Source organism: Ceratotherium simum, chromosome 1 (genome assembly GCF_057802395.1).
Source record: "Ceratotherium simum simum isolate JZ-2026a chromosome 1, ASM5780239v1, whole genome shotgun sequence".
Lineage (NCBI taxonomy): Eukaryota > Metazoa > Chordata > Mammalia > Perissodactyla > Rhinocerotidae > Ceratotherium > Ceratotherium simum.
This window is the reverse complement of record NC_141900.1, coordinates 7,977,640-8,003,389: the sequence shown is the minus strand read 5'-3', so window position 1 is coordinate 8,003,389 and position 25,750 is coordinate 7,977,640.

Below are 25,750 nucleotides of genomic sequence, written 5' to 3'. Positions count from 1 at the left end.
GCATTGTTAGATTGTTTATTTGAGATTTTTCTTTTTGTTGAGATAGGCCTGCATCGCTATATACTTCCCTCTTAGAACCGCTTTTGCTGTATCCCATAAATTCTGGCATGTAGTATTTTCATTTTCATTTGTCTCCAGGTATTTTTTGATTTCTTCTTTGATTTCTTCGTTAACCCAGTCGTTGTTCAGTAGCATTTTGTTTAATCTCCACGTATTTGTGGCTTTTCTGATTTTCTTCCTATAGTTGATTTCTAGTTTCATACCGTTGTGGTCAGAAAAGATGCTTGGTATTATTTCAATCTTCTTAAATTTATGGAGACTTGTTTTGTGGCCTATTATGTGATCAATCCTGGAGAATGTTCCATGTGCATTTGAAAAGAACGTGTATTCTTCGGTTTTTGGATGGAATGCTCTGTATATATCTACTAGGTCCATCTGTTCTAGTGTGTCGTTTAAGGCCAATGTTTCCTTATTGATCTTCTGTTTGGATGATCTATCCGTTGATGTAAGTGGAGTGTTAAAGTCCCCTACTATTATTGTGTTACTGTCTATTTCTGTTTTATGTCTGTTAATAATTGCTTTATATATTTAGGTGCACCTACATTGGGTGCGTAGATATTTACAAGTGTTATATCCTCTTGTTGGATTGTTCCCTTGATCATTATGTAATGCCCTTCTTTGTCTCTTTTTACAGTTTTTGTTTTAAAGTCTATTTTGTCTGATATGAGTACTGCTACCCCAGCTTTCTTTTCATTGCCATTTGCGTGGAGTATCTTTTTCCATCCCTTGACTTTCAGTTTGTGAGTGTCTTTAGGTCTGAAGTGTGTCTCTTGTATGCAGCATATATATGGGTCTTGTTTTTTTATCCAGTCAGCCACCCTATGCCTTTTAATTGGAGCATTTAGTCCATTGATGTTTAAAGTAGCTATTGATAAGTATGTACTTACTGCCATTTTTTAACTTTTTTTTTTTTTCCCTCAGTGTTTTAGTAGTCCTTCTCTGTTCCTTACTTCTTCTATACAGAATTGATGGTCACTTTAGTTTGACCTCTGTCTGAAAGCTGTACTCTTTAACTCCCCTCCTCCCTCCTTTTATGTTTTTGATATCATATCTAACCTCTTTTTTGTGCATTTGTATCCATTATGTTCTAATCATGGAAATAGATAATTTTTCCTATTTGTGGTCTTCTCTTTTCCCCTTAAATCAGTCCCTTTAACATTTCTTGTAGCACTGGTTTCTTGGTGACAAACTCCTTTAATTTTTGCTTATCTGGGAAAATTTTGATCTCTCCTTCCATTTTGAATGATAACCTTGCTGGGTAGAGTATTCTTGGCTGTAAGTTTTTTCCTTTTAGCCCTTTAAATATATCGTGCCATTCTCTTCTAGCCTGTAAGGTTTCTGCTGAGAAGTCAGCTGATAGCATTATGGGGTTTCCTTTGTATGTAACTTGACATTCTCTTGCGGCTTTTAGGATTCTCTCTTTATCTTTTATTCTGGACATTTTGATTATGATGTGTCTTGGTGTGGGCCTCTTTGGGTTTATCTTGTTTGGGGCTCTCTGTGCTTCCTGTACCTGGATGTCTGTTTCCTTCCTTAGGTTAGGGAAGTTTTCATCTATTATTTCTTGAAATAGATTCTCTGCCCCCTTGTCTCGCTCTTCTCCTTCCGGGACACCTATAACACGGATGTTAGTGCGCTTGATGTTGTCCCAGAGGTCCCTTAGACTGTCCTCACTCTTTTTAATTCTTTTCTCTTTTACCTGTTCACCTTGGGTAATTTCTTCTAGTCTTTCTTCCAGCTCACAGATCCGTTCTTCTGTATCCTCTACTCTGCTTTTGAGTCCCTCTAATGAATTTTTCATTTCCAGTATTGTATTCGTCATTTCTGATTGGTTCTTTTTTATATCTTCCATTTCTTTGTTGACATTCTCACTGAGTTCATCTATTCTTCTCCCCAGATCAGTGAGCATCCTTAACACTCTTAGTTTGAACTCTCTGTCAGGTAGGTTGCTCATTTCTGTTTCACTTAGTTCCTTTTCTGGGGTTTTGTCCTGTTCCCTTACTTGGAATGTATTCTTTTGCCTCCTCATTTTGCCTCTTTCCCTGTGCTTGTGTCTACGTATTAGGTAGGTGAGCTACGTCTCCTGCTCTTGGATAGGTGACCTTATGTAAGTGATGCCTTAGGAGGCTTCCAGTGTTCTTCCCTCAGTTCTCAATGTTCCAGGGGTGGCCCCTACGTGAGCTACGTGTGTCCCTCTATTGTGACCTGTTAGCTCTCCCTATAGGTGCCCAGGGAGGCTGAGTTATACCCCTGGCCAGCTGTTGTAATGTTCAGCTGCTTGTAGTTGTTGTGGGCCCTTCAGTCTCTTTATCAGGTGTGGGGAACCCCAGCACAGTTGGCTGTAAATTCTAATACCATATTTGTGTTGCAGTATTTCTTTTAACTGATTAGGCCCCCAGCGCGGCAGGTTGTTAGGCTCAGGGCCTTACAATTGCTGTCAGCCTCTAGCTTATTAGGTCTCTTGTCAGCTCTCTGAGGATTGCAGCTGGGTGGGGCTGGCCTCAGGCACAGGAGCACCCAATTGTTTCAGGCTTTGGAAGGTGGGGCAAACCTCCTATGTGGGTCTTTGAGAAGCACAAGTCTTCTGCAGCTGACAAGCCCTGTTGCCCACAGGTCCACACACACAGTCAACACAGTCCTGCCCCGTGTGAGCGCCCCGACCTTCCCAAGCGGACCCAGTCTCTCCACGGCAGGAGCCCCACACACTCCGCCACCACCCCACACTCTCCACCCGCTCCTTGTGCACACCCTGCCCGCTCAAGTTGGCTCAGTTGCCAGGCTGCAGAGAATCCAGTCACCAATCTATGCAGGCCCACAAGTTTCCTGAGGGCTTGATGTTGGGTGGGGCCAGTCTCTAGGGTGGGCTGCCTGCCCTGGCTGAGCTGGATTAAATCCGTGCTCTAGCGGGTGGAGCAGACCCTGGGCTAGCAGGCCTCAGGGAGAACTCCAATGGCCTCTGTGTCAGCATGCTCACACCAGGCCACAACAATGGCTGCCGCCAATGTCCCAGCCCCTGGAGAGGTCTCACCCCTCACCGAGATGCACTCAGGGCCTATTAGGTGAGTTTCTTGTCACCAAAGCACTGTTCACCTTTCTTTCTGGTGATTTTAGGATGCTTTCTGGAATGGGTGAGTTTGTGCGCGGACCCTTTAAGAGCCAGTTTTAGTTTCTTTGTGAACCGGGTTTTCTGGGGGTGCTCCCCAATGCTTTAGTAGCAGGCAAAGTCAGATATTATGCCGCTGGTGTCGATTGTGCTGGGTCCACAAAATGCCCACAGCGGGGGCGCTCCCCGGCTCAGGGCCCCGCGCCTCCAGGGAGGCTGAGTACCTGTGAGCTGCTCCCGGCGGCCGTGACGCTGGCGGCTTGTGAAGGCGGCGTTTTTCCTCTCCAGAAGGGAGTCTCTGCCTCTTCCACCTCAGTTAGGACTGTCCGCTGCTGCAGGAGATCCTCTCATCCAGTTTTCAGTTCTGTCTCAGGGGTAATTTTTCCACGAGTAGTTGTAAATTGACTGTGTCCACGGGAGGAGGTGAGCTCAGGGTCTGCCTACGCCGCCATCTTGACTCCCAGCCTATTTTTGCTTTCTGAAACAACAAAATGTTCCATGCTCACGTTGTATTTTTTCTGCCTGAAACCTGTAATCAAGCATTTCTCCAAGGAGACTCAGTTCCTTTTAAATGGAAAGATATTTACAATCTAATCTCTGGTTCTTCTGCTCACTAATTGGTCATCATCGCTACTAAGTACTTTTAGTAGACAGAGCTAAGAAATATATTTAAAAGTCGTGTGCTCATACTAACACCTTGAATTCAAATCTGACACTATTGGATGCTTCCTCATATTCTCCCATTCTATATTTGTTTTTCCCTTCTCCCACAGCCAAAACACTGGTTACAGAAACTATCATTAAGTTGACTCCTTTACTGTATCCTACAATACATACATAAAAGTTTGAGAATTTATAAAAATTACAGCAAAACTACTGTGTAAACTTCAAGATTTTTCTGCAGTTTTGCTTTGTTTTGTTTCTTTTTCTTTTCAGAATTTCCTTACATATTTTCAGTGAGTTTATTTAGCCATATCATTTCTAGAATACATTTATTTAGCTCTAGGAAAAAAAGTTTACAGATTTTGTATGAACGCATAAAATGTATAGATTCACTAAGAGAGAACTGACATTTTGATAAAGTTGAATCAACCCATCCAAGAACAAGAGATGTTCTGTTATTTGCTCAAGCCTACTTTCGTGTCTCTCAGGGATACTTTTCCTCATAGGTATTTTGCACATTTCTTATTATGCCACCTTCCTAGGTATTTTTAATTCTTGTTACCATAATAAAAAGACATTTTCTCTCCCTTTATATCACACAGCTATTTACTGTTTTTGTATATAGATGTTACTGATTTTTTCTTATGATTTTATTTTAAGTCAAACCTGTTGAGCTCTCACTGCAAACATTTTAAGTGCACAGTCAACTTTGATATGCTCTGACAAATGTAATCGCCTGTGAAACAATCCGCCAAACCAGATGTGGAACATTTCTGTCACACCAGAACATTACCTCACTCCACTTTGCAGTTGGTCTCCCCACCCTCAGGCCCAGGCACCCACCGCACTCTCACCACAGATGAGGTTTTTACCTGTTCTGGAATTTCATACAAGTGGAATCACACAAATGGTATACCAAAGAAGTCCATGACCTAATGCCCTCATCCTCAGAACTTGTGACTGTTGCCTTACATAGAAAAAAGGAATTTGTCAATGACCAAGAAACACAGTCTGGAAATGTACTGTCTAAGATGTGATGAGCTACAACACAGGGGTGGGCGGAGAGGAGACGCAGTCTTGTGGAGCATTATTTTGAGTGAGCTCCAGCTCCCCATTCTCACCCTCAAACCAAGAGACAAGGATTCTTTGTGTCTGCCTCCTTTCTCTCAGCATAACGTCATTGAGATTCATTCATGACGTTGCCCATTTTAGTACTGAGAAGTATTCCATTGTATGGTTATAACACAACATATTTAGCCATTTATCTATTGATGGATACTCGTTTGTTTTAAGTATATGGCTGTTATCAATAAAGCTGCATTTTGGAATCATAAGTTGTCATTTATCTGGAATAAAATAACAAGTAGAAGAGCTGGGTCATTAGGTAAGTTCATGTTTAATTGTATAAGACCTTGCCAAATTGTTTTTTTTTGTGTGTGAGGAAGATCAACCCTGAGCTAACATCTGCCATTCCTCCTCTTTTTGCTGAGGAAGACTGGCCCTGGGCTAACATCCATGCCCATCTTCCTCCACTTTATATGGGATGTCTGCCACAGCATGGCCTGACAAGTGGTATGTTGGTGGGTGCCCAGGATCCGAACCCTGGGCCGCAGCAGCGGAGTGCGCACCCTTAACCACTTTCGCCATGGGGCCGGCCCCCCATGTTGTGTTTTAAAGTGGTTGTGTAATGTTATACTCTCATCAACAAAGCAGGGGAGTTCCAATTGCTCTACATCCTTTCTAACACATGGATTCAAGTCTTCCTTATTTTAACCAGTTGTGTAGATCTGTACTGATGTCTCATTTTTGTTTTAATTTGCAATTGCTTTTTTAATGTTCTATTGAATTTATGTATCTCATCTTATACAGTATCTACTTATTAAAGTTTTCAATCTCCAAATCAACAATTAAATAAATAGTAAAACTCATTTTTGGGTTGTTTTTCTTGTTATTACATTGTAAGAGTTCTTTATATATTCTGAATAGAAGTCCTTTGACATATATATGTATTGCAAATACAAGTCAGTGGCTTATCTTTTTATTTTATAAATGATATTTTTTAATTTATTTTTCCAACAATTGGAATGTAGTATAAGAAATACAGTTGCTGTTTATTTTCTTATCTCTTTCTTTTTTTTTTTTTTTTTTTGGTAAATTCCTTAGAATTTTCTACATAGACACCATGTTATCTCTGAATGGAGACAGTTTTACTTTCTCTTTCCAATTTGGATACTGTTATTTCTTTTTCTTGTCTAATTGCATTTTGTAAGTCATCTCATAAAATATTTAATAAAATGAGGGTAGACATCCTTGCATTGTTCCCAATCTTAGCAACTAAGATACGTTACATTTAAGTACAATAGTAGCTATGGTTTTCTTCATAGATGTTTGTATTAGTTTTCTATCAACAAATGACAAATTGGTATAAAATTAGCAGCTTTAAAAAAATATTATCTTTAAATTTTGTAGGTCAGAAGTCCAAAATAGGTGTCACTGGGCTAAAATCAAGCTGTCAACATGGCTGTTCCCATCTGGAGGTTCTAGGGGAGGATCTATGTCCTTGCTTATTCCTTGCCAGCAGAATTCAGTCCCTTGCAATTGCAGAAGTGAAGTCCTCATTTCCTTGTTGGCTGTCACCCAGAGCTATTCTCAGCTTATAGAGGTCACCCACATTCAGTCTGTGGCCCACATTCTTCATCTTCAAGGACGGCAACAGTAAATGTAATTGTTCTCATCACACAACAAAATCGTCTGACCATAGGTGGGAAAGATTCTCTACATTTAAGAGTTCATATGATTAGATTAGGTCCATCAGAAAATCCAACATAATCACCCATACCAAGGTCCTTAACTTTAATCCCATTGGCAAATTCCTTTTGCCAGGCAAGGTAACATTTACAGGTTCTAGGGGTTAGGGCATGGAAGTCTTTGGGGCACCATCATTATGCTTACCAGAAATTAAGGAAATTTAATTATATCCATAGGCTATGCAGAGTTTTATTATGAATGAGTGCTGAATTTTGTCAAATATTTCTTGAGATAAACATGAGATTTTTCTCCTTTACTTTTTTTCTTTATTCTTTTAACGTAGTGAATTACATTGATTTTCAAACGCTTATAGAACCTTCCATTGCTGGCCTAAGCACAACTTTTTCAAGATATGTTATCCTTTTTCTATTTTACTAGATTTGAATTGCTAATATTTTATTGAAGATTTTGTATGTCAGTGTTCATAAAGCATATTGGTCTATAATTTTCTATTGTAATTTCTTTGGTTTTGGTATCAGAGTTATGCTAGTGTCATAAAAAAGGGCTGAGAAACATTTCCTACTCCTTTATTTTCAGAAAGAGTTTGTGTAAAATTGGTATTATTTCTACCTTAACTATTTCTATGGTTCACCATTGAACGTATCTGAACCTAGCATTTTCATTATGGAAAGATGATTACTAATTAAATTTCTTTAATAAATATGTGGGTATTCAGAATTTCTGTATTCATTTAACTTTCTTCTGCTGTGTTCTTCAGTGAATGTGTCTATATTGTTAAGGTTATTAAATTTATTGGTAAAATGTTGGTTCATAATATTCCCTTCTTACCCTTTTAACTTCTAGGATATGTGGTAATATTACCACTTTCATTACTAATATTAGTAACTTTTTTTCTTCATTAGTCTAATTGAGAGTCTATTAAATATATAAAATATATAAAACTAAAATATATTAATTTTGTTAGTTTTTCTTATAACTTTCCTATTTCAGTAATTCCTTGTCTTACTTTAAATATTGTTTTTCTTCTACTTACTTTGAGCTTAATTTCTTTTCCTAGCTTCTTAAGATGGAAATTTAGATCATTGAATATTAACATTTTTTTCTTTCAAAATGCAACATCTTTATGAGATTGATTCATCTAATCCAGAAACAAAGTGTGTGTTGTCATTCATTTAAGTACTTTTTTTCTTGTGGGAGTGTCTTGATGTTTACGCATAGAAGTTTTGCATATATCTTGTTATACTTTCTGACCTATGGTTATTTTATTTTTTTATTTCCATAATAAAAGGCATTTTTTTTCTTACTTTATTTCAACTAATTAGGTTTTTATTTTGGACATATGAAGCTTATTGCTTTTTTATTAAATTTTTAAAATTGTTTCAGTGATTTTATTATTGGTTTTCTAGTTTTTTCTACTTATATTATTATATCATTAGCCAACAGAAAATTTTAAATCTAGGATTCTAATGTTTATAACACTACTTGGTTTTCTCATATCTGAATCTAGTAGCTGCATTCTCCAAAAGAGTGTTAAATCATACTGGACATCTTTGCTTTTTTTCCTTTTTAAATCTAAATGGAAAAGCCTTTAGTGTTTTTCCATTAAGTAAATTACTGGCTTCTGAGCTAGGAATATATATATATATATATATATATATATATATATATATATATATATATATATATATATATATTTCATCTTATTAAAGATTTATCTATCAATTTTCATTTTAATGAGTATTTTAAACATAAATGAGTGTTTAAAGTTTTGATAGCCTTTTTAACATCTATGGAGATAACCATACCATTTTTTTCTTACATGATTAATATGATGAATTAGGTTAATAGTTTCCTAATAGTGAGCCAGTTTTGCATTCCTGAAATAAATCCCTCTTCATATTGGTGTATTATTTGTTTAGAATGCTATTGAATTCTGTTTGCAGATATTTTATTTAGGAATTTTACATTACTCGACAAAAGCATGATGGGTATTACCTTTTTTTGGCTATCATTTTCAGATTGGTGTGTAAATGTTATACTCTCTTCATGGCAAGAAATTGAGTTTTTCTTCATTTTTTCTTCTCTGGAACAATTTATGCATCATTAGAACTATCTGCCTTGGAAAGATTTATAGAATTCTTATGTAAAAACTCTGGGCCTACTGATTTTTTGTGGAAGCTCTTCGATAAGGGTCTCAATTTTTCTTTTTTTTTTGGTAGTTGTCTTTTCTAGGCAGAGTAAACTGAAGCATACAGTAGTTTCCTACAAAATTATTCTTTTCATCTAGGTTTCCAAATTGATTACCAAAGAGTCATTCAAATTAATCTCATATTTTAAAAGTTTTTTGCTGTTTAAATCATTATTTTCCACTTGTGTCTACATTTGCATATTTATGTTTTCCCATTTTCTTCATTATGTATGTAATAGTTTATGCTTTTTAAAATTAAAAACATAAGAATTAAGATTTGTCTTGTAGTTATGCCATTTTTCTCTTCCTCATTAGCTTCTGATTTTGCCTTCATTATTTGTTTCTTTATTTATTTTACTTTTGTCTTTTGCTCCCAATACTTTAGAACTGGGCATTTGTTCCTTTATTTTCATTATTTCATTTGTATTCCTGTAAGTATCTAAGACTATGATTTATTCTGAGGCTGCTTCATTTTTATTCACAGATTTTGATTTGTATTGTATTATTGATGTTGTTCTAAGAAAATCTGAAGATTTTAATTATATCTGTTTAGAATCATATGTCAATTAATAGAGTTATAAATTTTCAAATATACATGATGTTTTTCTTGATTTTTATTGTTATTCTACAATTTTATTGCATGGGATATTATTTTTTTATCCTATAGAATTTAATGAGATTTTCTGAATGAAAATTAACTAGCAAAAATTCCTGTGTTCTATCAAAATACTGAAGTGTTCTCAAAAAAAAAAAAGTGCATTCACTATTATTGGGATACAAAGATCATCTATCCCAATATATGGACATATACTTAAGCTCTATTTTACAGAATTTTTTAATTCATATTGCCTATATTTTAGTTAGGATTTCTGCCTTATGAAAGAGATGCTGTGTTATCTGATATATGTCGTGTATTTTATGTGGTTTGCCTTTAAAATTTTATTTATTATTCCTTTTCGTGTATGTGAAGCTTCATGTTTTTGTCCAAGTAGAAGCCTTTAAAAACACCTTTGATAATGTACTGAGCTCTCTTTTTGCATATTTTAGTTTCTACTATTTGTTTAATCATCTTAAAAAACATTCTTTGACTCTCACCTATATTCTACCATAAATTAATAAACTCATATGACATTTATCTTTCTATCACTCCTTTCCTCCGATTTTAAGTTGTTTCTATTTCATTAAATCCTATAACATTTTTATACCATTCTTCCACTCTAGATATCCTTTTTTTCTAATCTTAGATTTACAATTAAATTTAGTCAATGGTTACTGCCAGCCATCTCTCCTCAGTCATCCTTAGTGCATTAAGCATGTCTCTATTAGATTTTTTAGAAAGTGCTTTTGAAAGTACTTTCCTGGCATTAGGGAAATGCAAATTAAAACCACAGTCAGATACCACTACTCATATATTAAAATGGATTAAAAAAAAAAAAAACTGAAAATGCTGAGCTTTGGCATACATGTGGAGCAATTTTTAGACCCTGCAAATGAGATTGAAAAATGGTGTAGGTGCTTTGGAATAAAGTTTGGCAGTTTCTTAGAAAACAAAACACACTTATTATATAACCCAACAAGAACACTCCCAGCTATTTAGGTAGGAGAAATGAAAACCAGTGCTCAAAGGCAATAACATGTCTTGGCTACTCTTTGGCATTTTATTCCCATATGAAGTTATAAGTAGTTTGTCAATTTTAATCAATTTATATCAATCTGGGGGAACTGACTTCTTTACATTATTTAGCCTTCATCAAAATAAGAGATATTTTTTAAATGTCATACTACTTTTTACTGGCATAGAGATACACAATTAATTTACATACTTTGAACTTTTATCCAATAAACTTGGCAAACTAGCAATGTCTTCTAATAATTTAGATAGAGATGTTTTTTAGTTTTTTACTTACATAAGCATGTCATCTGTAAAACTAGATTAATTAAATCAGTGATTGATTTGCCAAGAAGCTGGCTTCAGATACTGTGAGAAAAAATCTATTTGAAATAATCCTTGCCCCTTTGCATTCCCAACTTAACGGTGGATGTTAAATCCAGGGCACCTTTCCTTCCTTGTTGGAAACACATTCTGTTGCATTAGCCCCATGAGTCCCATTTTTGCTGAGGTTGCAGCTTCTTAGCACCTTTACTGGAAGCAGAAGCCAACAGGCAACAGAATTGTCAGAAATTTCTAGAGCCCATGTGGCCTCAAATGCATGGCCCATCTTTTTGGCTTTCAATTTCTTTAGTATTTCAAGCCTGTTTTTCTAGCCTTCAATTAAATTAATGTTATCAATTATGAGATAAATCAAAATTATGTTACCAGATAGAATGCAATGAAAAGATCATAGTATCCCATATTTGATATTCCCGCCAAATTCTAATAGTGAGTCAAATCATGAGAAATGGGAAACAAAAACATTTTGTAAAACATTTTGTAAAATGACTGGCTTGTAATCTTCAAAAGTGTCATGATGAGGCGATCATTTATATACATTCAAGGTGATCTATGATATCCTCATTCTAGAACGGTTGGCTGTAAAATGTAAGTTTGAGATTATAGCTTCTAAAATCACATCATCCTGCACATCCAGAAATCCTTTAAATTCATTAGGCAATGAGCTCTCTGGAAATATTGGGGTTACAAAGGAAAATTCTTCCATTAAAAACAATTTGCTAAATGACTTTTCATATAAATACATTCACAAGGCAGAAAAGTAAAAAGAAAATAGGGTGATGTTTTCTTATTTCCAGATATTTAGTCAGTAGTTTATTAGAAATAGGGCTTCCTGAGTATTATCAGCTTTCCCACAGGTTTCCTAGCTCAAGATAAATTCATCAGAGACTGTAGCCTAATTACCCCTCAACAACAGTCATCCCTGTGCACAAAGTGTACCCCAAAGTGACTCTTTATTACGTGTCAAAGAGGGTTTCAATATTTGGCTGCCTCTCCAAACATAACAAATCCGGGAATGCACAGAAGGAAGTTCCTTGGGGTTAACTCTGTCAAAACAGCAGCTCTAACTGCAGATGATATTCATTTCCACATAAATATAGAAATCAACTTAGAACTACTTTTATTTAGGCACATATGAAATCAACAAAAAATTAATAACTTGTTTACTAAGAAATTCAAGAAGATTCTGTTATCTAGAACATCTGCATGAACCCAAAGTTCCTCCAAAGAACATATCAGATGATTCAATTCATTCTTCTGGTAGAAAAGATAAATGAATAACTGAAAATTCAGGGCAGTTCACAATGATGATGCTGAAGTGTGAAGTATCATTTTCATGTCATTCTTTTATTATTATAAAAAGTTATTAAATCATAAAACAATGAATCTTGACCCCCTAAGATTCTGAAAACATTTAATTTCATCCATTCTTTTTTGACAGAGTTTCTTAAATGCTCATAGCTAGTTAGATCAATATTGAGTTAATCACAACAGGTGATCAATCAGTCAATAGCCATAACAAATATGAATTTCTCTGAAGTACTATGGCACAAGTAACATAAAGCTGTAGATACTTGAAGTGAAAGACTACTAAGCCAAATTGAGCAATATGTGCTTAACAGCTAAATGTTAAAAATGGTTTTTAACCCAGAGAGACTGTTCATTTGAAAATGCTTCCTGAAAGTCATTATCTCCAGTGAAAAAAGATCCTTTAATTAATATTTCTCATATTAAAATTGGAAAAGTCTAAAGAAACTTACAAGTAGAGAAATTTCAACTTGTACATTAGGAAAAGTAAAAGATTTTATCTTAGCTCTTTTTTGACAAGTAATACTTTTTAAATTATAAGATAGTAAGAAGCCAACTTTATTATAAAATAAAATTAGTGCTATGTAAAAAATTCAGAGAGCAGAGAAGCTAAGCTATAATAATCCTACCTTCTGGAGATAATGAATGGAAGCATTTTATTTTGTTAGGGATAGATATACCTACCTAGTGATATTATCTTGAGATAGACACACTTTAGATTTATTGCCTTCTCACATTCATGGCTTCTTTCTCTTGCAATTCATTATCACACTATGTCTTAGAAATATTAGTCTTTACAAAATGAGCTATTCTCTGAGAATTTGAAGATCCACCAACTCACTTCTTGCCCCTGCCCCAGAACACAATGCTTGGGGGAGGAGGGTTATCAAAGGTGAGACTTAGAGAAGATTGGGGTTGATAATCTATGTTTCTTTGGGAAGCCCATGTTTGCTTACACGGTCCAGATTAAAAAAAATCATGACTTCCATGACTTCCATGGTAAACAAATACATAATTTATTTTCTTTCATTCTTAAATATGAATGGCATATTTGAAGTCATAAAGATAGTTAGAGGCACTCTTGGGAATATTTGCCTTGCTGGTAATAGCAGACTAGATAAACCAAAGCAACTCTTCCACTGAGAAAACTAGAAAAAACTGTCAAAATATTTAAAAAGTAAATATGCATTGGTAAATAAATATGATTGTAGAGATTACCTGGATGGGGAAGAGTTACTGAGTGAAGAGACAGAGTGACTTGAGAAGGTCAGTTCCTTAATGTGAGAGCACATTTACACGGCATGATGGCTGAGGCTGGAGGGGAGGGCTGAGAAGCTGTGGGCAGTTTTGGTAGACTCATGGTGCTCGGAGAATGAAATTGGAATCCAAATTGACATAGAAGGGATCCTGATGAATTCCTTACTTTGAGTTGTGATCTTAAAGAATTGTACCATAGGAGAAATGCTACTAAAATGTATAGTTGTCACAGGGAGTATAGCTCAGTTTTGAATTATTTTAATCTCCAAAAAGAAATTGAGTGAGTTATCCGCAGATTGCTAGTATCAAGGCACCAGGCAGAGGCAAATGCAAATGTTCTCTGTTTCAAAAAATAACAACATCTTAGACCTAGTATTATTTCTGTAAACAATTTTGAAAAGATAATGCCCTATACACAATCACAAATAACCAGACACATCTGGAGACAAGATTACATTAATAAAACCAGCAGAAGCTATAGAAAATAAAGATAGATGCATAGGGGCACCTAATATTGACATTTTCATACACAGGTATTAATCATGGTGCTAAATCTTAAAGGCAAAGATGACGACATTGGTATAAGACTTGATCTATCCAATCCTTCCCCTAAACCAACAAATGAATAAGACAGCAAAAAAGAAAAAAAATCCAGATAACATCTTCAACAAAGCTAAGTGATCATGTGTTTCTAAAGATACCAGATTATGAGGCGGGGGAGCCAAACCAGCAAAAGTCATTACAAATGACTATTCATCCCAAAAAGGAGGGTCTCACACTTTCACTGAAATTCTTAACAGATAGATCTGTGATAGCGGTTGAAACTAAGAGCAGATTTGGAGTTTTCAATATTAGAATATCTACAAGGGGCCTAAAGCAAAGGCTGAGTATGAGATGGCAACTTGGCCCTCAGGATCTCAGGAATATTCTGAGAAATGTAAAGTTGTACATTGAGTATAAACTGCTCAGAATAGAATAGAAATCCATCAGACTAATGACTCTGGGATTAAAGAAGAGAGATTTGGTTATTGGTGGGGGAGGGAATAAGAAGGAACATATCTCTAAAAATATTGGAGAGATGATCATGCTGAGAGATAATCATCTTGAATACAGTAAGGTAATGAAAGAAATTTCACTCCTGCGTATATCTAGGTATACCTGAAGGAAATAAAATCAGTATCTTGAGGAGATATCTTCACCCCCATGTACATTGCAGCATTATTCACAACAGTCAAGATATGGAGACAACCTAAATGTCCTTCAATGGATGAATGGATAAAGAAAATTTACATACATACAATGCAATATTATTAAGCCATAAAAAAGGAGGAAATCTTACCATTTACAACATGGATGAACCTGGAGGGTATTATGTTAAGTGAAATAAGCCAGACAGAGAAAGACAAATACTGTATGATATCACTTATATGTAGAACGTAAAAAAAAACAAACTGCTAACTTCATGGAAACAGAGAATAGAATGGTGGTTGCCATGGGCTAGGGGGAGGAAAATGGGGAGTTGTAGGTCAAAGGGTAAAAACGTTCAGTTATAAGTTCTGAGGATCTAATATACAGTGTGGTGATTATAGTTAATAGTACCGTAGGGTATACTTGAAAGTTGTTGAGAGTAGATATTAAGCGTTCTCACAACACACATGCAAAAAGAGTTCACTATGTGAGGGGATAGATGTGTCAATTACCTTGATCTTGGTAATCATTCCACAATGTATATGTATATCAAATCATCACATTGTATAGTTTATATACTCATATTTGGCAATTATTCTTTAATGAAATTGGAAAAAAAAGAACAGTGAGCCCTGCAGCAGCTAGGTGATATCTCATTCTCTATAAAGGAATTTCACCCCAATCGTATACAAAAATTCAAAACCAATGTGATGCATAGAACACCACAAAAATGAAAGAATATACTCTGTATTGGTAAAATCAATCCAAAACAGTTAACATCAAGACATTTCTAATAAAACCATTGAAACTTAAATAAAAAGAAAAAAATAAGCTCTGCATCCAAGCAAAAAGATAAAAGTTCTCATAATTGAAAGGAATACATATCCATCAGACTTTTCTGTAATAGTGCTTTATGCCTGAAGACAACAGATTTCCATGTTTAAGATATTCAAAGAAAGAAGAATGTAAACTAAGGATTTAATATCCAACCAAACTGACTTTCAAGTATAAAGGGAAACAGAATTGTGAACTTGTGAGAACTTGAGGAATATTTATTTATGTGTCCTCTTAACTAATCAATTATAGAATGGGTTTCAGAAAACCAATGGACTGTTAGAGCAGTTTCTACACAAATTTTTTGTAAGTATTGTATATAATTAAATGTAGAACTTAGACGACAAGATGAGGTTAATAGTGACAAAATAGTGTAACTGTTGAGTGATCTAACAATATAAATATAAATACAACAGATAGAAGTAGCCGCAGACCACATGGAAAGCAGAAAAAGCCTTGTTGATAATAATTGGATATAAATGACTATTTGTTCAAACATATCCCAGGATAGATGAAGGGGAAGAAAATGACGCTAGTTAGTTTTAATAGTGTTCTTAGTAGAAAAGAGTAGAAAGTATCTAAAAAAGAGATGGTAAGAGAGAGGTAAACTGTGCTCGCTACAGTAAGGAAAATTAAAGACAATACTGAGAAATTTGGAAGAATATTAGAACCTAAACAATGACCTAAATAGAAAATATAGAACTAAAAACTTACATAACTGATATTAAAAACATTGTGGATGGTAAGAAATATAGACGCTACAAGGAGAAGAAACGTAATATACATACTTAGAGTCCCAAAAGGAGAGAAGTGTGAAATTAGGGCAGATGCAATATTTGAAAAATCAATGGATGAGAACTTTCTGAAATTAATGGAAGATATTGAGTCACAGCTGCCAGAAGGGCAACACAACAACCCCAAGCAAGATAAATAAAAATAAATCCACAGCGCAGACTGGTGAAAAAGTGAAGATGAGGAAGGAGAGAGAGAGAGAGAAGAAAGACCAACTACCTCTAAGGGGACAGAAAGAAGACTGACATCCCAATTTAAAAGAAAAGAAGAAAAAGAAGATAATGGTAGAAAAAAATACCGTACAATCTAGAATTCAAGCCCATCACAAATATATTTCCAGAATAAGGATGGAAGAAGAAATTTTCAGACAAATAAAATGTGAGAAAATTTGTGACCCATAGACTTGGCCTACAGGAAACACTAAAGGGTATCACTCTTGCAGAAGTAAGATGACCCTAGATGGAAAGTTCAAGAAATGGAAAGGCCCAAAGTGCAATGAAATACTTCATTATATGTGGCTTTATTGGCCTTAAATTTGGGTCCCTAACCTCTTGTTCCAGAGTTCATACCAGGATTCTTTGTGGCAGCCTGTCCCAAAATACTCAAAAACATAACAGCACATCTTCATATTTCCTCCACGTGAGAAAATCCTCATGTTTTTGCTCGTAGTCATGAGAATTGTTACAACCCATATTCATGTCATATGTGGTGATATTCCATTAATATTTTCAGCACAATCAATATCAGTGATTTCTCCTGCACTTAAGTTATTGCTCTCCACAGCCACTACTGTGAGGTCAGGTAGGATTGATTTTCCTGTGTCACAAAGGATTGCAATAATGTGCCAAATGGTTTCAGGATTTTCCAAGCCTACTTGCAGTGTTTGATACACAGCTAGTATTGGAAAATACAGGCACTGAATTTCTAAATGGCTGTCAGCTGGATGAAATTTTTTGTCAGAACACCGCCTAATAGAAATGTATATCTCCTGTACTTCTCTCTCAACACTGTTTCATATCACATGGTGATTTGTTACCATGCAACGCTCACCTTTTCTGAAATTATACGGAGACTTTCCATTCCAAATGTGTAGGCAATATCAGAAATATGCTCATTTCTACTTCTTTTTTCCAGATGGACTTTTTCTCCATCAAATACATGACTGAATCGTGTTGAAGATCAGTTTTCTCTAAGCAAAGTAGAATAGTTTATAGTATTTAAAGTGAACTTTGCAGCTTTAAAGAATAATGCTTTTTTTCTTTGGTCCATGCGATATGCGTATTTATCTTACAATTCCCCTCAGAGGTGGAGGAGGAATAATGCTAAGAAAATGTTCCTATTGAACATGATATGGATTTCATCCCTCTATGGTGATTTCGCCCTTAAACAGAAAGACATTAGCTCTGTCACTGAGGTGATGACCATCTATGCCTTCAGCATAAGGGCATCATTTCACCAAACATCACCCAACTGGACCTTGTTGTAGTTTCTCATCAAAGAATAAAGACTTTCAAAGCAAAAATTATCAACTAGTAGAAATGATAATTGTATCCTTTTAGCTTTGTTAATAATAATTTCATTTATCATGAGAAAAATATAATGTCTAAATTGAGTTAGATTTCTCTGTCATTGTATTTCCATTGAAGGGCTCCTTCTAGTCAATGTGCATAGGTAAAGCTCCATTTCCCTACCTCATTTAGGGAAGTTGATTCTGTCAGATGTATGTTAAGATACTTTATAAATAACATACTTTGTCCTGCCATAGCAGCTTCCAGTTCCATTGGAGTGATCATGGGAGAAGACATAGATGGGAAATGAAGAGTTACATTATTGAACTTACAAAGGAGAATCTAATACATAGTGTCATATTTGAAGACCAATTAAAATTATATAAATTTGAAGAGTTAATGGAAATATTTAAATACATTATGGCCTGTGGTTTTCATAGTACAGGAGTTTTATTTTGCTTCACTTTATTGCTCCTTGCAGATATCACGTTTTTTACATATTGAAGATTTGTGGCAACCTTGCATCGAGCAAGTCTATCAATGCCATTTTTCCAACAGCACTTTCTCACTTTGTGTCTCTTGGTAATTCTCATTTATCATTTTGGTAATTGTGGCAATATTTTGTTTGTCACACGTGGTAATTTCAAACTTTTTCATTATAATTATATTATATTGATTATTATTATATTTGTTATGGTGATCTGTGATCAGCGATATTTGATGTTACTATTGTAATTGTTTTGGGGAGCCATGAACTGCGCCCATAGAAGAGGGCAAAAAATCGATAAATGTTGTGTGTGTTCTGACTGCTCCACTGACTGGCCATCCCTCATCTCTCTCCCTCTCCTGGGGCCTCCTTATTCCCTGAGACACAACAATATTGAAATTAGACCCGTTAATAACCCTACAATGGCCTCGAAGTGTTCAAGTGAAAGGAAGAGCCGCAGGTCTCTCACTTTAAATAAAAGCTGGAAATGATTAAGTTCAGTGAGTGAGGCATGTCTAAAGCAAAGACAGGCCAAAAGCTAGGTCTCTTGCACCTAACAGTTAGCCAAGTTGTGAATGCAAAGGAAAAGTTCTTGAAGGAAATTAAAAGTGCTACTCCAGTGAACACATGAATGATAAGTGAAACAGACTTATTGCTGATATAGGGAAAGTTTGAGTGGTCTGGATAGCAGATCAAACCAGCCACCACATTCCCTTCAGCCAAAGCCTAATCCAGAGCAAGGCCCTAACTCTCTTCAACTCTGTGATGGCTGAGAGAGGTGAGGAAGCCGCAGAAGAAAACTTTGAAGCCAGCAGAGCTTGGTTCATGAGGTTTAAGGAAGGAAGCCATCTCCTTCCTTAAAGCAAGTCCTGATGTAGAAGCTGCAGCAAGTTATCCAGAAGATCTAGCTAAGATTGTGAATGAAGGTGGCTACACTAAACAACAGATCTTCGAAGTAGACAAAACAGCCTTATGTTAGAAGGAGATGCCATCTAGAACTTTCATAGCTAAAGAGGAGAAGTCAATGCCTGGTTTCAAAGCTTCAAAGGACAGGCTGACTCTCTTGTTAGGGGCTAATGCAGCTGGTGAATTTAAGTTGAAGCCAATACTCATTTACCATTCTGAAAATCTTAAGAATTATGCTAAATCTACTCTGCCTGTGCTCTATAAATGGAAGAACAAAGCCTGGATGACAGCACATCTGTTTACAACATGGTTTACTGAATATTTTAAGCCCACTTTTGAGACCTAGTGCTCAGAAGCAAAGATTCCTTTCAAAATATTACTGCTCCTTGACAATGACCCTGGTCACGCAAGAGTTCTAATGGAGATGTACAAGATTACTGTTGTTTTCATGCCTGCTAACACAGCATCCATTCTGCAGCCCATGGATCAAGGAGTAATTTTGACTTTCAAGTCTTATTATTAAAGAATTACATTTCTTAAGGCTATAGCTGCCATAGATAGTGATTCCTCTGATGGATTCAGGAAAAGTAAATTGAAAATCTTCTGAAAAGGATTCACTGTTCTAGATGTATTAGGAAAATTCATGATTCATGGGAAGAGGTCAAAATATCAACATTAACAGGAGTTTGGAAGAAGTTGATTCTAATCCTCATAGATGACTTTGAGGGGTTCAAGTGGAGGAAGTAACTGCAAATGTGTGGAAATAGCAGGAGAACTAGAATTAGAAGTGGAGCTGAAGATGTGACTGAATTGCTGAAATCTCATGATCAAACTTTAACGGATGAGGAGTTGCTTCTTATGGATGAGCAAAGAAAGTGATGTCTTGAGATGGAATCTACTCCTGGTGAAGATGCTGAGAAGATTGCTGAGATGACAACAGAGGATTTAGAATATTACATAAACTTAGTTGATAAAGCAGTTGCAGCATTCGAGAGGATTAACTCCAACTGTGACAGAAATTCTACTGTGGATAAAATGCTATCAAACAGCATCACATGCTACAGAGAAACCATTTGTGAGAGGAAGAGTCCATTGATGTGGCAAGCTTCATTGTTGTGTTATTTTAAGAAATTGCCACAGCCACCCCAGCCTTCAGCACCCACCACCCTGATCCGTTGGCAGCCATCGCCATCAAGGCAAGACTCTCCACCAGCAAAAGGATTACAACTCGCTGAAGGCTCAGATGATGGTTAGCATTTTTTAGCAATAAAGTATTTTTTATTAAGGTATGTACATTGTTTTTGTAGACCTAATGCTATTGCACACTTATTAGACTACAACATAGTCATAACTTTTATATGCACAGGGAAACCAAAAAATTTGTGTGACTCGCTTTATTGCGATACTCACTTTATACTGGTGGTCTGCAATCAAACCTGCAATATCCCTGAGGTGTGCCTGCGTTATTCCTTGGAGCCTCCTATCCTCGTTTTTCTCAGTGTCAGGGGAATCTTGACCCTTCATATATGTTTAATCACCATTCCCTAATAATGCAAGTTGAGATGACCGTATATTCAGGCTTCAGAACTCTTTAGAGTGCTTTATTTCACAAGAGTCAATGTAAATGTATATTGTTTCCAATTACCATGATAGAATACTCCGCATTCTGGTCCTGGGTCTTGACATATATGATATATAGATGCATGGAATATATACTTCTCCTTAACATTAACTAACACTCAGTTTGAAAATAATATTCATAGAGAGTTGCTTGAATGACAAATAGTCCATTCAACCTCCATTTCTGTCTATCTTCTATATCTTATTCAAAAATCAAGAAAGAGAAATACCCATGTGGAATTTTTTGGAGGGGTTGTTTGTTTTTGGTTCCTTGATGTGCTAGTTTTATGGAATTTGAGTTTGGCATTATGCCCTCAACTTCCATAGAGGAACACATAAGAATCATGCATGCACATAAAATGTGTGCTTATTTTTGGGATACTATTTCAAGTACTGTCTACTATATCATAATTTGCCTCCTTTAGGAGGACTCAAGGGAGTAACTTCCCTTCAAACCTCTGTGTTCCTTTCCTAAGAATATGGTCTGTTCTTCTCTTGAGGACACATTTTATTTGCTCTCCTGTCTATAACAGTTATTTAAGATCTTATGATATTCTTCACAATATTATCCTTTGTATTTCTTAATAATAAGAAATACAATACAATATTGTATTGTATTTGTATAATAATATTGTATTTCTCAATAATATCCATGTATTTCTTTCTATTTCTTAGCCTTATATCATACTTTAGACGTTTCTGTAAGTTACATCATATCTTTTTTTTTCAAAATTTTGAAATCCAGATAAACAAATACAATACACTATTATGCTGATTATACCATTGGATTAAATAAGTCACAAAGAGATTACTGAACACACTCTGTAATCATGGTGGAGCTACCACAATTAAACCCAATTTAGATTCTCAAAAAATAGCCTCTGATTCTACTTCTTCCTGAGAAGATGGAAAGGGAGTAACTACAATTCAAGAAATGACAAAAGGCTTGATAATCCATAAAATTGTAACATATTTTGAAGTCATCAGAGAGCTAAGGTTACAGGGCAACCAAGAAGCCTGAGATCCAAGAAAAGATATGTCCCCATATGGAAGGCAAGATGTGCAGATTAGAAAACCTGAGGTAATGCACAAGAGTAAGGAGTGGCTACCATATATGTGGGTGAAAATAAATCAGATAAAATTTTAATGAATTGCTAAAGACTGTCCATTTGCCAGCTGGCAGAAAGGAGACTCTGGGAAGCTAAGATACAAGGAAAGTTCATACTCACTCACAGTCTCTTTCCCATGGACCTCTGCTGGATGCCCACAAGGGAGACAGAGCTGAAGACCAGACAATGTCTCCCTCTATGGGTCAAACTTGCAGGGATCAGCCACCCTTGCAGAAAGGCATAAAGCCCACACCCTTCTCTCTTTATCCCTTCTCTCTCATAAAGCAATCAAATTAAGCATCTAGATGAGAAGCAGCCAACATTGTCACACTTAGGACCCAGGAAAAGACCCATTGTTGACAGGAATGGTAAAGATAAATCACTCTACACCTACAGAAAGAACAGGAAATACCCTGTTACCCAGCACCTATGCTAGTACCATTCAAGGTCTCTTATCAGTAAGGGAGAAACAGAAAACTCTCTCCCACAAAAAACTAGCCAAAAATGTCATGCACTGGGCAGAGGGGAAAGAAATGATGAAGAAGCTTCATCCTCAAGAAGCAGGCACACGAGGCCCAACAGAACCTGTGGATGGGCCAGGACAGTTTAGCATCCCCTGTCTTCCACTAACAGGCTGTCAAGCAAGCATTAAAAAAGCAGCAAGAGACAGTGCTTTCCAGTCTGACATGTAGAGAGTTTGGAGGTTATCAGTCCCATCCTCACAACAACAACAAAAAACGCTGAACGAGCCGCAAACCATTAACTCTCCTTAGATCCATCAGAGAATTGAGGTCACAGGGCAAACAGCTGCCTTGAATATGGGAGAGAGGGGTGAATACAGAGAGCCACAGCTTATCAGGAACAGAGGCTAGTGAGCAGAAGCTAACTGCCAGCTGTAGGAATGCCTAAACTGTGACTCATGAAATGCTGGAAGCTCAGTGTAGAAGAGCTGAGAGTGAGAAAAAAGTCTACATGAGCAATCAAGATGTCCTTCAATAGGTGAATGGATGAAAAAACAGTGGTATATTCATAGAAGGGAATATTATGAGCAAAAAAAGGAAATGAGCTGTCAATCTATGAAAATATGGGTGACCTTAAAAGCATATTGCTAAGCAAAGAAGCCAATATGAAGAAACTATATACTGTGTGATTCCAAATACATGATGTTCTAGGAAAGGCAAAACTACAGAGGCAATAAAAATATCAGTGGTTGCCAGGTGCTTGGGGGAGGGAAAGAGAGATGAATAGGCGGAGTACAGGGGGTTTCAGGACAGGGCAACTATTCAGATACTGTAATGATGGATTATGTCTTGCTTTTGTCAAAACCCACAGAAAGTACAACACCAAGCATGAACTCTCATGTAAACTAAAGAATTCAGTTAATAATAATGTATCAATATTTATCCATCAATTCTAGTAAATGTACCACACTAATACAAGATGTAAATAATTGGGGAAAATATGTGTGTGGGGGAGGGAAACCAGGACATATGGAAACTCTCTGTGCTTTCTGCTTTATTTTTCTGTAAACCTAAAACTGCTCTAAAAAAGTAAAGCCTATCAATTAAAAAAATAAAAAGCAGCAACAGTCTACTGCTGGGAGCAACAGAATGGAGAGAGACTCATTCTTGGTTATAGGAAAAGACAAACGCTGAGAGTAGAGCACAAATATTGAGAAAAACCCTGTAGCCCCTCAGCCTCTCTGAAGCACAAGGTATTTTTAGAAAAATACGCAGCCTGTAGTGGAACAAAGATAACCATAACAATAATAAATCCTAAAGCCATCTCAAAGCCTGACTGGATTGACAAACACACACACACACACACACAAGCACACATTTATTACTGTCTTGACAGGAGAAAGTTATGCGGATTTCCAAGTGAAAATACTGTATACATCGTTCTTCTATACACAAAATGCCTAGCATTCAATCAAATGCTACAAGACATACAATAAAGCAAGCAAAAGCAACCCGTTGTCAAGAGACAAAGCAATCAGAGGCACCAAATTCAGAGATGACCAGAAAAGAAATTTTAAAACCTTTGACTAATTTCTTAAAGAATCTCATAGAAATGTTGGACAACATACATAAAAAGATGGAAAATTTCAGCTGATAAATAAAAACTGTAAAAATTATTAATGGAATTCTAAAAATAAAATGCATTATCATAGATGAAGAATACCTTTCATGGTTGTACCAGTAGACTCAAAATAGCTGAGAAAAAATAAATAAACTCGAAAATAGAACAATAGAAATTATCAAAACTGAAATAAAAAAATAAAAATGAGTTGTTTTTTTCTAGAGAAATATTCAAGAGCTGTGAACAATACAAAATGGTCTGCCACATTTGGAATACCAGAGATGAAGACACGTCACAGAAGAAAAGAGGCAATTGTTGAGAATTTTCAAAAAATACTGAAAAATATCAAATCACAGAACCAAGAATTTCAGAGAACCCCAAGGAAAATAAATTCAAAAAAATAAAAACTTATACAGATAATATTCAAGGAGCTTCAAAGCAAAGATAAAGAGGAGTGTTTGAAGATAGCTAGAGAAAGAAAATACATTACACACAGAAAAACAAAGATAAGAACTACAGATACTTCTAATGAGAAATCATGCAAACCAAAAGACAGTAGAGCAGCATTTTTACATTATTAAAATTAAAATCTGAAAACCCAGAATTATACATCTAGTGAAAACATCTTTCAAAATTAAGGTAGAAATATAATATTTAAAAAATTAACTGAGAATATTCATTCTCTGGAAATCTGAACTAAAAGAAATAATAAAGACATTTCTTTAGTCGGAAGGAGTATGACATCAGACACAGATCTATAAAAAGAATGAATAGCTTCAGAAATTGTAAACATAAATATAACTTGAAAATGCACACTTCTGATTTTTGACTTATTTAAAAGATATCATTTAGTAAAAAGTAGTAACAATGTTTTGAGTGATTTACAAAATACATTGTAAAATGTATGACAGCACTAGCACAGTTGGGGAAGGAGCAGTTGGAAGTATACTGCTGTAAAGTTCTTACATTACGCATAAAGCAGGATAATTATTTAAAGGTGGATGGTGCTAAATAAAAGATTTATGTTGTAAATCTTAGGGCAACACTAAAAACATTAGAAAAAAGATGTAGCTAATAAACCATAGTGAAAAATAATGGAATAATACAAACTAATATTCAATTAATGTAACAGCAGGCCGAAAAAGAGAAGAAAAGAGAAAACAAGATAGATAAAAACAAGACAAAATAGAAAAAAAAACCTAGCAAGATGGTAGATTAACTACAACCATATCAATAATTACCTTAAGTAAAAATGGTGTGAACACATTAAATAAATGACAGATTTTTTATTGAGTTAAAAAACAAGACCAAACTATATACAATTACAGTAAATATCCCTTAAATTTATTGATATAAATGTTAAAAGTTTTAAGATATATCATGAAAAAAGACACATTATGCTAACACTAACCAAAAGAAAGCTGGAGTGGCTGGACTTCAGAACAGGGAATATGCCGGGGACATAAAGGGAGAAATATAGATCATGATAAAGGGACTAATTTGTCGAGAAGACCTAACAATCCCAACTGTGTGTCCCATTACAGCAGAGCTTCAAAATGCATGAAGCAGAAACTTATAAACTGCAAAGATAGACAAGCCCACAATTAGAGTTGAGATTTCAACACTCTTCTCTCAGTAATCAGCAGAGCAAGTTGAGAGATAATTATTAAGAATAGAGAAAATATGAATAACACTGTGAACCAACATCCTGCTCAAAAATATCAAAACTCACGTTCTTTTCATGGAACATTCACCTATACAGACCTCAGCTTAAAAAATGAAAACTTTAAAAATTTCAAAGTTTTGTGTTCATGCATAGAATACTTTTCTGACCATAATGAAATTAAACTAGAAACCAGGAACAGAAAAGATATCTGTAAAATATGCAAATATGTGGAAATTAAAAAACACATATAAATAACCTG